A 15000-nucleotide genomic window follows, 5' to 3' on the forward strand; every position below is an offset into this window, starting at 1 on the left:
GTGCCGGGGCGTCACCCACCTGCCGGGGGATCGGTTAGGGGCGTCCTTTCGCACCGTGCCGGGGCGTCACCCTCCTGCCGCGGATCGGTTAGGGGCGTCCTTTCGCACCGTGCCGGGGCGTCACCCTCCTGCCGGTGATCGGTTAGGGGCGTCCTTTCGTACCGTGCCGGGGCGTCACCCTTCTGCCGGGGGATCGCCAAGGGCCGTCCTTTCGCACCGTGCCGGGGCGTCACCCACCTGCCGGGGGATCGGCTAGGGGCGTCCTTTCGCACCGTGCCGGGGCGTCACCCTCCTGCCGGGGGATCGGCAAGGGGCGTCCTTTCGCACCGTGCCGGGGCGTCACCCTCCTGCCGGGGGATCGGTTAGGGGCGTCCTTTCGCACCGTGCCGGGGCGTCACCCTCCTGCCGGGGGATCGGTTAGGGGCGTCCTTTCGCACCGTGCCGGGGCGTCACCCACCTGCCGGGGATCAGTTAGGGACGTCCTTTCGCACCGTGCCGGGGCGTCACCCTCCTGCCGGGGGATCGGTTAGGGGCGTCCTTTTGCACCGTTCCTGGGCGTCACCCTCCTGCCGGGGGATCGGTTAGGGGCGTCCTTTCGCACCGTGCCGGGGCGTCACCCTCCTGCCGGGGGATCGGCAAGGGGCGTCCTTTTGCACCGTGCCGGGGCGTCACCCTCCTGCCGGGGGATCGGTTAGGGGCGTCCTTTCGCACCGTGCCGGGGCGTCACCCTCCTGCCGGGGATCGGTTAGGGGCGTCCTTTCGCACCGTGCCGGGGCGTCACCCTCCTGCCGGGGATCGGTTAGGGGCGTCCTTTCGCACCGTGCCGGGGCGTCACCCTCCTGCCGGGGGATCGGTTAGGGGCGTCCTTTCGCACCGTGCCGGGGCGTCACCCACCTGCCGGGGATCGGTTAGGGGCGTCCTTTCGCACCGTGCCGGGGCGTCACCCTCCTGCCGGGGGATCGGTTAGGGGCGTCCTTTCGCACCGTGCCGGGGCGTCACCTCCTGCCGGGGATCGGTTAGGGCGTCCTTTCGCACCGTGCCGGGGCGTCACCCACCTGCCGGGGATCGGTTAGGGCGTCCTTTCGCACCGTGCCGGGGCGTCACCCACCTGCCGGGGGATCGGTTAGGGGCGTCCTTTCGCACCGTGCCGGGGCGTCACCCTCCTGCCGGGATCGGTTAGGGGCGTCCTTTCGCACCGTGCCGGGGCGTCACCCTCCTGCCGGGGGATCGGTTAGGGGCGTCCTTTCGCACCGTGCCGGGGCGTCACCCACCTGCCGGGGGATCGGTTAGGGGCGTCCTTTCGCACCGTGCCGGGGCGTCACCCTCCTGCCGGGGGATCGGTTAGGGGCGTCCTTTCGCACCGTGCCGGGGCGTCACCCTCCTGCCGGGGGATCGGTTAGGGGCGTCCTTTCGCACCGTGCCGGGGCGTCACCCACCTGCCGGGGGATCGGTTTGGGGCGCCCTTCGCACCGTGCCGGGCGTCACCCTCCTGCCGGGGTCGGTTAGGGGCGCCCTTCGCACCGTGCCGGGCGTCACCCTCCTGCCGGGGTCGGTTAGGGACGCCCTTCGCACCGTGCCGGGCGTCACCCTCCTGCCGGGGTCGGTTAGGGGCGCCCTTCGCACCGTGCCGGGGCGTCACCCTCCTGCCGGGGGATCGGTTAGGGGCGTCCTTTCGCACCGTGCCGGGGCGTCACCCACCTGCCGGGGATCGGTTAGGGTCGTCCTTTCGCACCGTGCCGGGGCGTCACCCTCCTGCCGGGGGATCGGTTAGGGGCGTCCTTTTGCACCGTGCCGGGGCGTCACCCTCCTGCCGGGGGATCGGTTAGGGGCGTCCTTTCGCACCGTGCCGGGGCGTCACCCTCCTGCCGGGGGATCGGCAAGGGGCGTCCTTTCGCACCGTGCCGGGGCGTCACCCACCTGCCGGGGGATCGGCAAGGGGCGTCCTTTCGCACCGTGCCGGGGCGTCACCCTCCTGCCGGGGGATCGGCAAGGGGCGTCCTTTTGCACCGTGCCGGGGCGTCACCCTCCTGCCGGGGGATCGGTTAGGGGCGTCCTTTCGCACCGTGCCGGGGCGTCACCCACCTGCCGGGGGATCGGTTAGGGGCGTCCTTTCGCACCGTGCCGGGGCGTCACCCTCCTGCCGGGGGATCGGGTAGGTGCGTCCTTTCGCACCGTGCCGGGCGTCACCCACCTGCCGGGGATCGGCAGGGGCGTCCTTTCGCACCGTGCCGGGGCGTCACCCTCCTGCCGGGGATCGGTTAGGGCGTCCTTTTGCACCGTGCCGGGGAGTCACCCTCCTGCCGGGGGATCGGTTAGGGGCGTCCTTTCGCACCGTGCCGGGGCGTCACCCACCTGCCGGGGGATCGGCAAGGGGCGTCCTTTCGCACCGTGCCGGGGCGTCACCCTCCTGCCGGGGGATCGGCAAGGGGCGTCCTTTTGCACCGTGCCGGGGCGTCACCCTCCTGCCGGGGGATCGGTTAGGGGCGTCCTTTTGCACCGTGCCGGGGCGTCACCCTCCTGCCGGGGGATCGGTTAGGGGCGTCCTTTAGCACCGTGCCGGGGCGTCACCCTCCAGCCGGGGGATCGGCAAGGGGCGTCCTTTCGCACCGTGCCGGGGCGTCACCCACCTGCCGGGGGATCGGCAAGGGGCGTCCTTTTGCACCGTGCCGGGGCGTCACCCTCCTGCCGGGGGATCGGTTAGGGGCGTCCTTTCGCACCGTGCCGGGGCGTCACCCTCCGGCCGGCGGCTCGGCCAGGGGCGTCCTTTCGCACCGTGCCGGGGCGTCACCCTCCTGCCGGGGGATCGGTTAGGGGCGTCCTTTCGCACCGTGCCGGGGCGTCACCCACCTGCCGGGGGATCGGCAAGGGGCGTCCTTTCGCACCGTGCCGGGGCGTCACCCTCCTGCCGGGGGATCGGCAAGGGGCGTCCTTTTGCACCGTGCCGGGGCGTCACCCTCCTGCCGGGGGATCGGCAAGGGGCGTCCTTTTGCACCGTGCAGCTTGGTCCCCCACACCTTTCCGGCGTGCCCACGCCACCATGTCTCCCCCTACCCCCTCTATACCCACCCCTTACGCGAGCGTCGGCTTGTTGGGCGGAGGCCTGTGGCTACCATTCCCGCCCCCCCCTCCCTCCACCCAGGGAAATTTATTGAAGAAAAATTGCTCATTTTATCACGAATGAGTCTGTGAAAAGTATAGTTTATAAACTTATAAGGAGAGAAAGAGAGAGGGGCGAGAACGGGGGAAAAAAAAAAGTAGGACAGCGGAAGCAAGCCCTCGGCTTGGTGACCGACTTATTTATTGCCTCCGAGCAGCGACCACCACGCCAAGCCGTCCCTTGCTCCTTTTCAGTTCATCTGCGACAATCGAAGCGAAAGGGAGACACGTGCGTGAGTAAAGTGGTGTATATACGTAACCGTTTCGTCTATGAAAAAAAGGGCGTGGGGAACGTGCGCTATCGGTGTGATTTAAGTGGCGTATACACGCCTCCGATTTCCCATGCGCGTATTTTATATATGAAAATTGGACGACAGTCAGTCAAACCGACCAAAAGGGTGTGCTACGCGCCGAGCGTCGCCCTCCTGCCGGGATCGGTTAAGGGCGCCCTTCGCTCCGTGCTGGGGAGCCACCACTATCTTTCACGCCACGCCGGGGCGTGGCTCCCTCCTGCGACCATTGACGCCCCCCGGTGAAACACGGGTGTGTGCTTGGGCTGGAAAACTGGCGTGAGCGCTGCTTAGCCCACTACCCCCAATCCCTCGCGAACGGCGGCTGCGGAGGTTTGAAAGGGTGTGGGAGACGTCCGTGTGATTTGTGCATATTTTATATACATGAGCTTGAAAAAATCCGCGTGATTTTTGTACATTTTATATAAATGAACTAAAAAAAAAAAAAAAATGGAAGATACCGGCGATAGTAAGGACAATTGTTTGAGTTTCAAAAAAGAGATAAATGAGGAGATAGATAAACTCATGGACATTATTAACAGCAGTGGCGAAGGAGAGGAGGATATGGACGGTAATTGTTTGAGTTTCGATGAAGAGATAGATAAACTCATGGGCATTATTATCAACAGTGGCGAGGAGGAGGATATGGACGGTAATTGTTTGAGTTTCGATGAAGAGATAGATAAACTCATGGACATTATTATCAACAGTGGCGAGGAGGAGGATATGGACGGTAATTGTTTGAGTTTCGATGAAGAGATAGATAAACTCATGGACATTATTATCAACAGTGGCGAGGAGGAGGATATGGACGGTAATTGTTTGAGTTTCGATGAAGAGATAGATAAACTCATAGACATTATTATCAACAGTGGCGAGGAGGAGGATATGGACGGTAATTGTTTGAGTTTCGATGAAGAGATAGATAAACTCATGGACATTATTATCAACAGTGGCGAGGAGGAGGATATGGACGGTAATTGTTTGAGTTTCGATGAAGAGATAGATAAACTCATGGGCATTATTATCAACAGTGGCGAGGAGGAGGATATGGACGGTAATTGTTTGAGTTTCGATGAAGAGATAGATAAACTCATGGACATTATTATCAACAGTGGCGAGGAGGAGGAGGAGGAGGAGGAGGAGGAGGAGGAGGAGGACGGAGGAGGAGGAGGAGGAGGAGGAGGAGGAGGAGGAGGAGGAGGAGGAGGGGGAGGAGGAGGAGGAGGAGAGGAGATGGATGATGATGTTTTGTTTTTTCGATGAAAGAAAGGAGCTAGATAAATTCGCAGACATTACTATCAACCGCGGCGGAGAATGGGACGAAGAGGAGGAGGAAGAGGAGGAGGAGGACGAGGAGGAGGAGGAAGAGGAGGAGGAGGAGGAGGAGGAGGAGGAGGAGGAGGAGGAGGAGGAGGAGGAGGAGGAGGAGGAGGAGGGGGAGGAAGAGGGCGAAGATTGTAGCGACAATGCTATTAATGATGATGATGATGATGATGATGATGACAGGGGGTTTGCCGCGCATACCCTGTCAGAGAAAAGGCGGAGGGGAAAGAGGGTGGAGGCTGACGCCCAGCAACGTGGGAGTGGAGACGCCCGTCCAGCTGCAAGCAAAGATGAGGTCAGCCAACAACGCGGGGGTGGAAGTGGGTGTCCCGCTGCCAGCGAGGAGGAGGAGGAGGAAGGGAGCGTTGGTGACAGCAATATTGATAGTGACACACCACCCGCTGATGAAGATAATGTTGAGAGACAGCGCGCAGAAGTCATCAGAAGGGAATACGCCTTTGAGGGCGATTTACTTTATTTAGAGTTTAGTATACCTCCAGATGACGCTAGCGATCCACTGAGCTTTCTTAGAAACAACAGAGTAGAATTTATTCAAATACTACGTGATGAGATAGAAGCCATGGATCATCCTCCCCCCAAGTCAGGGCGTATGCTGAAATGCGAATCCAACTTGTGAGATTGGGCGAGGAAGAGGATATTAGTCCGTTTTATATGTTTTTTCCATCAGAGCTCATTACCCAAGGCGAGGTACCGCGTTTTGTAGAAAACGTAGTTCAGTACATGGCGGAACGCTTGGAAAGACATTTGAATGAAGTAGAAGGCTCAGGTTTCATGATACTGGAAATTGACATGTTTAAAGTAATCTTAGGTAGAACAGGTCATCGAGCGGCGATAGGCATACGCGTCAATAAACCATTGGGCTTCCGGGGAGCTCGCACCATTTTTAACCCTTCGGGCGAGGAAGGCTACTGTCTTGTGCAATGTCTCGCGGCTCACGCTCTTCTGGAAAAAGATCCTAAAATTCAGGACCTTCCTCGCAAAACAAAAACACTGAGACAATGCAAGAAATTAGTGACTGTGCCAGATATAGATTTCCCTCTAGCGTGGGAAGATATTGCGCTAATCGAGCGGATGAATAAGCTCTCCATTTATGTGTACGCAGTAGCCCCCATTGATGATGATGATGATGATGATGATGATGAGGATGAGGAGGAGGAGGAGGAGGAGGGGCGCCAAAGAAAGCGTCGGAAGAGCGGAAATAGTTGGAGTGGGACTAGGCACGAGATTTATGTAACCCGGAAAGGTGCAGCTAGTGGGACATATGTTGCTTTATTATTACTGGATGGGCAACATTTTGCCCTCATAAAAAATTTCGCAAAATTCATGCCAGCATTGATGAGAGGTCATAAACGGCGCTTAAAAGGCCAGACGCTGAATCAGTACTCTAGATATTGCAAAAACTGCTTGACTGGATATTTTAACAAAGCCGACCTTGAGGAACATGAAGTCAGTTGTCAGATTCAGCAGAAACTTGTATTCCCCGCCTCAAATTCAGTGCTGCAATTCATTGACAGCGGTAAAACATATCCACCATCACACACTGCCTTTTTTGATTTTGAGGCTATTCTTGACGACTCTGAATCCAACAGCCACGTTATCAATCAGCACAGAGCCATGGCGTACGCCTTCTGCATCTTGGATTCAACGGGCTCTGTAGTTTGCAAACAGAATTACTGCGGGAGAGATGCAGCGTCGCACTTTCTCAAGAACCTGGCCTCCTCCTGGAGGAAAATTAAAGAGGAAAGGAAAACATAAGGCATGGTCCTAACCCCCTAGGCGGTAATTGATTTCAAACGTCAGACGGCGTGTCAGATTTGTAAGAAAGAATTTCAGAATACAAAAGACAAACATCGCCATCACGATCATACCAGACCTGGCCCAAACTATCTTGGTGCATTATGTAGAAGATGCCATACATTATGTGTCAGTAACCGCTGTCAACTTCCTACATTTGCCTTTCACATGACTTATGATATGAGCCTGATACTGAAAGAAGCCGACCGACTGAGTTTCCATAGGAAGAAAACTAACGTAATCACTAAAGCGGGCTTACGTTTTTTGAGGGTAGATGTGGACAATATAAAGTTTCTCGACGCGCGAGCCTTTCTTGAAGGCAGTCTGGCCCATCTCGGCGCTGAATATATTGCCTCGGGGGAATCCCTACCTGTCACTCGAGCGCTCATAAATCATTTCCCCGCACCTGCGCGTGAGCTCCTCCTCTCAGGAAAGCAATGTTTTCCTTACGAGTTAGTCACTGATTTTGACAAATTAGCGCGTCAGTCACTTCCAGACATTGAAGATTTTTATAGCAGGCTTAAAAGCCGCAGCGTAAGTGAGGAGGAGTACAGCCACGCGCAAGCAGTGTGGAATGCCCTGGGTTGTCAAACCTTAAAAGACTACATGCGCGCATACCTTCTAGTAGATGTAGGGTTGCTTGCTGACATTCTACAGAAATGGCGAAGCGTGTTGCATGAAACATATGGATTAGATATAACACATTATGTCTCTCTCCCCGGATACGCTTTCGACAGCTTCTTAAAATCAACAGAAGCCAAAATAGAACAGCCGAGCGATCCGGGCTTGTATCATCTTGTAAGAGACAATGTAAGAGGAGGTTTTACTACAGTAGTCCAACCACAGGCAGTTGCAAATAACCATCACATTAATCCTGATTTCAACCCCGAACGAGACACCCAACACACATTGTCTATTTAGATAAGAATAGTCTGTATCCTACAGTAATGTGTAGGCCGCTTCCTGAGAGAAATTTAAAAAAATTATCGGCAGAAGAAAGAAAGGAGTGGTTAAGAACTCATGACATAGCAAATGTGGAGACGAATGGAACAGAAGCAACAGAAGCCCCGAAGTCTTCCTCAAACTATATTTAGCATTAGTTAGACCTCATCTTGACTATGCGGTTCAGTTCTGGTCACCCTACTATAGAATGGATATCAAAATGTTAGAATCGGTGCAGAGGAGGATGACTAAGATGATTCAGGGGTTGAGAAACTTGCCATACGAGGAAAGACTCAAACAGTTAAACTTGCATTCTCTAGAAAGGCGAAGGGTGCGTGGAGACATGATCGAGGTTTATAAATGGATGAAGGGCTTTAATAAGGGAGACATTCATAAGGTTTTGTTGGTAAGAGAACCGGGTAGGACACGAAGTAATGGGTTTACACTGGATAAATTCAGATTCAACAGGGACATAGGCAAAAATTGGTTTACTAACAGGGTGGTGGATGAGTGGAATAGGCTTAGCAGTCATGTGGTGAGTGCCAATACAATTGTCACATTCAAAAATAGACTAGATAAATTCATGGACAGCGATATTAGGTGGGATTAGATACACGGGAGCTTAGGGTCAAAGGAGCTGCCTCGTACAGGCCTACCGGCCTCTTGCAGACTCCTGCGTTCTTATGTTCTTATGTTCTTATGGAAGCGTGGGGTACTGGTTTCGCTGCGACTTACACCCAATTGAGCCCGATGTGGCTAGGTCAACGGATGAGTTTTCCTTACATCCACCACATGGATATAGATAGCGAGCAACACCTGTCTGAGCACAGCAAAGCATTTATGGCGAAAACAGGATGTCAACTCCCTAGGGTGACGCGAAAGCTTGTTGGATCGCATTGCGCTCAGAATGGTGTCCTCACCACGCTACCCATGTTGCAGTTTTACTTGGGAATGGGAGGTAAAATTGCAGAAATCCGCGATATCTATCAGTTTACCCAATCCACATTTCTTAAAGAGTTTATGGAGGGTAACATCAAAGCACGACGCGAGGCCAGCAGTAAAATCCTACAGAAAGCCTATAAAGTCATTTCAAATAGTATATTTGGTCGAACCCTTATGGATCCAGTCAAATATAGCATAAATACAGACATTGTAACCTCCAAGTCAGCACTACGGCGCAGGTTACGAGACCCATTATTCAAGAGACTCATACCTCTTAGTAACGACAGAGTCCTTGTTGTTCGAGGAAGGAAGAACATTCGCATCAACCAACCAAATTACATTGGTTATTAGATTTTGGAGCTTTCTAAGGTTGAAATGTACGACTTCTATTACCACACAATTCAAAAAGCCTGTGGCGCAGAGAATGTCTCATATATTTACGGCGACACAGATTCGGCCGCCGTGCGCATCTCTAACTTCCAAGACATTAGTGAATTTTATTCGCTTCCGCTCATAAAATCCATAATGGATTTTAATAACTTCCCCACCACCCACCCCGCCTATGACACTTCCAAGAAAGGTCAAGCAGGGTATGTCAAGTCAGAAGTGGGCGCGGCCCATATAAAGGAAGTGCTTTGCCTGAAACCTAAGATGTACTCTATCAAATTGCATGATCCCTCAAGCGGCGAGGATGCAGAAATAAAAAAAGCTAAAGGCGTACCTCACTATAGTTTGAGAAACTATAATCATGAAAAATACAGACAGGTACTGCAAGGGGCGGGTGTAATGTGTATATTATAATGTACATGTGTATGTATGACTGTACGTGTGGCGACACCCGGTCGGTGTCGCACAACAGGATGTTTAACAACACGTCGTGCTTTTGGCCGTGGGAAGCTGTGATGAACTGACACTAGGATCAGCAAATGATGACTTTCATCAGCCGTCATCAACCGGAACCCACACCCTTCCGGACGAACTACAAGCAAATAAAACGGGCGAACAACGCGGAGAAGGGAGAGAAGACGGGTGACGGGCAGGCGAGCGGTGCTCTGCCGCCCCGCGCCCTGCAGTGGTGTGGCTGTCTCTGATTTCGTGCGTCTCGCTCACGTAAACTGTAAACCTTATGTAGTACAACTGTTAATATAGTTAAAATACATTTGGTATTTGTATTAACCTGAGAGAGAGAACTAAAGTGAACTAAAGTGAACTTATAACGGCTACCGCTCGGCCACACATCACTTAACTAAAAAGGCTATTGTGTTATCTCACCTTACTACAGTCAACTTGTGAAAGCAGGCAACGGTACACCGGACCTGACGTGAGATAACAGTTCGCCCCTTAAACATTAAATATACAACTTAAAAAGTAAACACTTAAAAATCGTTAACAAAAGTGGTGAACAGCGGTTTACGGACCTCTCCGAAGTGTTCTATAGGTCTTATCTCTAATATAACATAACATAAAATGCATGGTGGCTGGTGGCCGCCTCATCGTTAACCACGTTAAAAGAAAGTAACGCTCAAAAGTTATTAACATAAATGATGTGCAGTGTGGTTACGAACTACTCCGAATTTATATATCTCTCAAACGTAGCTTCAGTGACAGTGTGTGGGGGCAGTGAACGGTATCGGACACAGCAAGCATACGCTGACATCAGCGCGCGGCTTTTCCTGCCCCAGTGAGTCGAGTCAGCACAGCCGCACCCGAGCACACCGCCCCGCCCGCACCTCCGCACAGCCCGCGCCCCGCCTCTCACCTCCACACAATCAAGTTTCCTTGGAGGTGTCCGGACATTTGTTTCTTCCTACGACACAACTCGTCGTAGGTGCGCACTCATCTTCGCCAGGCAACTCGGACCTTTGAGGGTGACTGGTGGGCGTATATTGTCTGCCCGCCGCCCCTCCCACCACCGCTACCAGACGGGGGACGGCAGACGCCTGCCACCCCTGCAGCCCTGCCCTTGCCACCGGCGAGGCGAAGGACGCGAGCGTGCAGAGTAGTGGGGTATCGAGTTGCTGTCTTCGAGGTTTTTAACACATTATAGCCGACACTCATTGATACGGTTTCAGTAATTACACCACTTGCAACATTATTTCAGGTGCATTACTATTATTAAGTTCACGCGTTTAGGCGTGTGGGGCCGTATCTAATCTATTAGATTTTTCAGCTGTTGATTTTTTTCTGGCGTGTGGATGTTTAATTTTTTTCTTGAGTAACATTGTTACGCATTTCATGTACAATCATTCATTTTCTTTTCTCCTTTCTTTTGTGTGTTTTATTGCACAGTGGAGACGTTTTGTCTTGCTAAGCCTCACTCATTATTCTTTTTCCTCTTTTATTATGCATTTTAAAAGCATCTTACTTAGCGGTGAATGATTATTACTTTAATTATTTTTGCAGCAATATTTTTTTTCTTTTACCATTTTACTCCACATTTTACTAGTAACTCTTTTAATGGCAGAGAAACCTGACCCGAGGACTAGGAGGGGTGGGTAGAGAGAAAGAACAGTGCCGTCAAGGATAACGGTAACTGTTCTCAAGTAAGGAGTGGTAGCAGTCTTCAAAGGGTGCCTCCTCCTCCTCCTACGCTGCATGTGCAACCAAGAGGTATTTCCTTACCTTACTAATCCCACAATGGCTTCTGCCCCTAATCACCCACTAACAGCAACAGCAGTTAGGCCTTTCGCAGGGTAGCAAGGGAGGCAGATTATTCGGCCAGGGACTTCTTGTTTCAAAGTGAGATTGTCATGGACATTTCATTCGTGTCAAATCCGGGAGATTAAATATCTCTCAGCCGCTCGAAGGTCAATCCCGGGAACGGGCGCAGGGCCCTCATAAACAGGAGCGCGTTCACAGGACGGAAGGATTATGATGCGTTTCGGTCACTTTTTCTTGAAACATTTGGGGAAGATGGGCAACACAGCCTCGTAAAGGGTATATATTTTGCTGTGGACACTGTGCAAACGAGTGGCCTTTTTAATAGGCCAGTGGACGCCTATAGGCTATCTACTGATTTGATCTCGTGTTTTAAACAGGGAAACTAGACAGATGGAGAAACCATTTCTGTAGCTAATGTTAGATTATTACTAGAGTTCCTTGTGTACATGATTGTCCTTAAAGTTCCTCTTCAAAGGAGTGAAGTATCCCTTGACTACAGCCCCACTGGCAACCTACACGGTTTTATCAGCCAACTTTTATGGCATTTAAAGTAATTTTGGGTCCTTTTTGAAGCTTCGTTTGCCGTCGACACGTTCGTCGGGGAGGGGGGCCTTCGCGACCCTCTGACCTAAACCTTTTTGGGTGTCACCAGCGGTAATCAAAAATTCCTTGGTGTGTTCTTTTACCCGTGGTTTAGGCAGAAATAGTCAGATAAATAGGTGGTTCGAAATTTGAGCTTTACGATCTTTTTTTTTTGCACAGAATGGTGCATAGTGATCGTCTCCAAAGACTAGCGCCGGCTTGAGGTTCAGCCTGACGCTGCTTTGTGTATCTTTCCACCACACGACTATAACCTGCATCCTCGCATCTACTAATTAATGTTTGGTTCCTAAGCTTTTGCCTGCATCTTTTTCATGCGAGAAGGGGAGTGCTTGAGTAATACTTTTCACTCTAACCCACTATTTTCTTTTATTGCTGAGTTGATGCAAGGCAGTCAGTCTTCTTAATTTAATTGGAGCCGTAATAACCGATTACATCATATTATTACATATTTGTAAATTCATGAAACCAATTAATGAAAAGAATTATATTCATTGATTACAAAACTACATATACAGTAATATTTATGGAAGAAAATATTCATTGCCAAATTAATCCAAATGGTTGTATTTCCTGTTACAACAAAGAAAAAAATAAAGGGCTCTTCTAAATATTCAACGAAACTGTAATTACATAGTTATAATGCATTGTATAAATCCAATTAATTAAAGAAAACAATTTCCTGTCAACCAATTACACACCATATATACAGTAATACTCATGGAAAAAATCATTGCCAAATTGATGCAAATGTTTGTACTTGCTGCTTCACTATTAAGGATAAATACTAGGAAAAGTCTAGGGCAAGCACTACAAGGTGTGTAAAGGGCATGCAAGGATAGTGCGGTGAGGTCTATATTCCTAAACAGATCGGCGCCCAATCCCACGTATTTGACAAGGCTTTGGTAGGAGTTTTTTTGCATTACCTGGGGTAGTTTAATAACTCTGGTGGTAGTTCGACCCTTCTTTTGTACCATGAACTTTAAAAAAAAAAAAATCACTCATGAGATCTCGATTGATCTCCCTTTCGGCCTTTGAAAATAGTTGATGTGAGCGGCGGAAGCGTCTGATGATACCGACCCTAGTTTTCGTAGACGTGCCATTAATGCTGGTGATATGCCTTCTCACGGAACAAGGGACGCACCATAGGCTGCTTACTGAACAGGAGAATAATTATGATTGCGCCCTTCCAAGAAAAAGAGACTACAAAGCATCACGTTGTTGTGAGTTCCTGAGGTGAATACGAGTAGGTCTTCTGCTCCTGATGAAGTCGTGCCAAATTTGGAAGGAGAGGAGCAGCAGCAGCAGGAGGAGGAGGAGGAGGAGGAGGAGGAGGAGGAGGAAGACAGGACATGAGAGCATCGCTTTGCCCTCGTAGGTGAAAGAGCAAGCCTCTTATTCACCTGTGTTCTACTACTGACGGTTTCTTCGTGGTAGCGATAATAATGATGATGATGATGATGATGATAATAATAATAATAATAATAATAATAATAATAATAATAATAATGATAATAATAATGATAATAATAATAATAATGAAACGAAGAGGAATAAAAGAAGAAAAAGTAAAGAAGAAGAAGAAAAAGAAAAAAGAAGAGGAAAAGAAGAGAAAAAGAAGATGAAGAGAAAAGAAGAAAAAGAAAAAGAAAGCGACGAAGATGAAAAAAGAGGAAGAAAAAAGAAAAACGTAGAAAAGCTAGAGAACAACAACAACGTCTGGCTTTCATCCTATTTCCCTGCGTAACCTTATTAGTTCACCTTCGATACCTTTCTCGGAGGGTTGTTTACTGTGAGAAACTTTTAAAAAGAATTATCAAAGACTTCGGGGGAGGTCAGTTTGTCGCTGCCTAAAAGTTTATTTCATTTGTCTTTTTTTTTCAGAGAAACTGTATTAACACAGTGAAAATATTCCACCACTGAGTGCCGGGGATCGAACCCGTGCCTCCTGAGTAGAAGTCAGGGCAGCAAACCAACTACACCGCAGATGAGCTAAAAGGTCACCGCGCCAGAAGCCACTTTTGGGGCCAATACCTGACGCCCCAGCCACGCACTATGGACATGGTGAAGGTGACCCCGCTCACACTCGTGACTGTCGAAAACGCTTTTAATCAACCCCTTATGGCACATACGGTGTATATATACATGAGAGAAACTGTATTAACACAGTGAAAATATCCTATAATGAACACCACTGAGTGCCGCGGGTCGAACTTCTGCTTCTACTCAGGAGGCACGGGTTCGATCTCCGGCACTCAGTGGTGTTCATCATGGGTTCCTTTGTCTTGTTTTCAATCTTATGTCTTTTTATCAACCGTGTTAGGCGGAGTTTGGATTCGGTAAAATATAAACATTTTTAGTCATTTATTGGGTCTCGAAGAGCTTTGTGCCGATAATATACTCTTTGAAGATGTTTAACTTCTGGCAGTTGGGTTTCCCAGAAGAATAAGAAGAGAGAGAGAGAGAGAGACTGAAACTCAAAATTTAATGGTGGAAATTGGAATAGTGGAGAGGAAGGATTAGTCTCAGCTTTGCTAAATCAAATTATAACCTTTTGTCGTTTATCCTCCTCTCTCTCTCTCTCACTCTCTCTCGCTCTCTCTCTCTCTCTCTCTCTCTCTCTCTATATATATATATATATATATATATATATATATATATATATATATATATATATATATATATATATATATTTTTTTTTTTCTTTTTTTTTTTACGTCTTGGCCAATTGCGCCAGTAGGCTTCTTCCAGTGGATCCTGATGGTCGGTCCAAGGCTTCTTCCCGGTGGGTCCTGATGGTCGGCCCAGCCCGTTCTGGCGCAGGCGAGTGTTTATAGTCGCGCCATCTTGCATTGGCTCATGCTACCCTCCCGGAGCTCGTCTTTAATCCTAGAATCTAGAGTCCGGGTTGATAGGTGGTCTTCTGGACAGCATGTGGCTAGTTTTAAGCCACTCGGCGGCGGCTGAAAAATCCCAGCTTGGTGGCACCGGTCGGGGATTGGACTCGCGTCCTCCTGAACGCGGGGCCGTCTTGCTATCTGTTCAGCCACCGCCTACATGTATATACAAATATGTATATACATGTGTATTTTTTTACAGCTAAAGAGACAGTTCAAGGGCGTAAAGAAAAAAAAAGAAAAAAAAATATATATATATATATATATATATATATATATATATATATATATATATATATATATATATATATATATATATATATATATATATATATATATATATATATATATAAATATATATATAAATATAT

This window comes from Eriocheir sinensis, chromosome 46 (assembly GCF_024679095.1).
Source record: "Eriocheir sinensis breed Jianghai 21 chromosome 46, ASM2467909v1, whole genome shotgun sequence".
Classification (NCBI taxonomy): Eukaryota; Metazoa; Arthropoda; class Malacostraca; order Decapoda; family Varunidae; genus Eriocheir; species Eriocheir sinensis.